Below are 1,155 nucleotides of genomic sequence, written 5' to 3'. Positions count from 1 at the left end.
AATAAGAAGAAGAATAATAATAAAAATAATAATAATAATAATAATAATAATAACAATAATAATAATAATATGTTTTGTCTTGGTATAAAAAGACGGGCTACAGCAAATATTCTGCTTAATACCACAGATTTGCTTGTCAGTTGTTTGACCTTAACCAGCTGAACATGTCCCTTGGTGGCTGACGATATGTGCATCTCTGATCATGAGCAGAAGTAGTCGGGGAGCATCATAGCCATGTGTTGAGAGGAATTCTTTGGGGTTTGAATAATTCACTTTTGGAAACATGGGTGTTTTGTTCAACATCCTTAAACAAACCTTATTCAGGGACCTTTTGAGCGGGATGGGCTACTCGTCCTGAAGTAAATTATAACTGGGCCCCACCTGCGAGGTCATGCGTTGTTAATCTCGATATGAGGTCACCATGTCGCCTACACATGGTTGTGATGCATGTGCCTGGTGTACCCTTAGACGGGTAGTCATGATGGGTATAATGGGCTTCGTATATTTTACCCCAGTGTCACTTTGATGACATGCACTGCTCTCTCACTCAATAATAATAATAATAAACATTTCTGTTGAAAGCACAAGACCGCAAACTTGAGGGAAGAGATTAAATCGATTACACCGACCTCAGCGCGTAACTGGTACTAATTTATCGACCCCGAAAGGGTGAAGGGCAAAGTGGACCTCGGCGGAATTCGAACCCAGAACGTGACAGCAGGCGAAATACCGCCAAGCATTTCGCCCGACGTGCTGACGATTCTGCCAGCTCACCGCCTTAATAATAAGAATTATTATTATTTCAAATTTTTGCCGCAAGGACAGCTTGGGAGAGATGGAGGATTTGTCGATTACATCGACCCCAGTGTTCAACTGGTACTTATTTTATCGACCCCGGAGGGATGAAAGGCGCAGTCGACCTCGGCGGAATTTGAACGCAGAACGTAAGAACGGACGAAATACTGCTGAGCATTTCGTCCAGCGTGCTAACGATTCTGCCAGCTCGCCGCAATAATAATAATAATAAGAAGAAGAAGAACAACAACAACAACAAGAGCACTCAGAGAGCACAAACCTCCGCCAAGGCAACACCCATGTCCTCTGAACGATTGGCCGGAGATGATTTTTAAAATGAAAATATTTGAAATAAACTCG

Source organism: Octopus bimaculoides, chromosome 25, assembly GCF_001194135.2.
Source record: "Octopus bimaculoides isolate UCB-OBI-ISO-001 chromosome 25, ASM119413v2, whole genome shotgun sequence".
NCBI lineage: Eukaryota > Metazoa > Mollusca > Cephalopoda > Octopoda > Octopodidae > Octopus > Octopus bimaculoides.
This window is presented reverse-complemented; position numbering follows the sequence as displayed.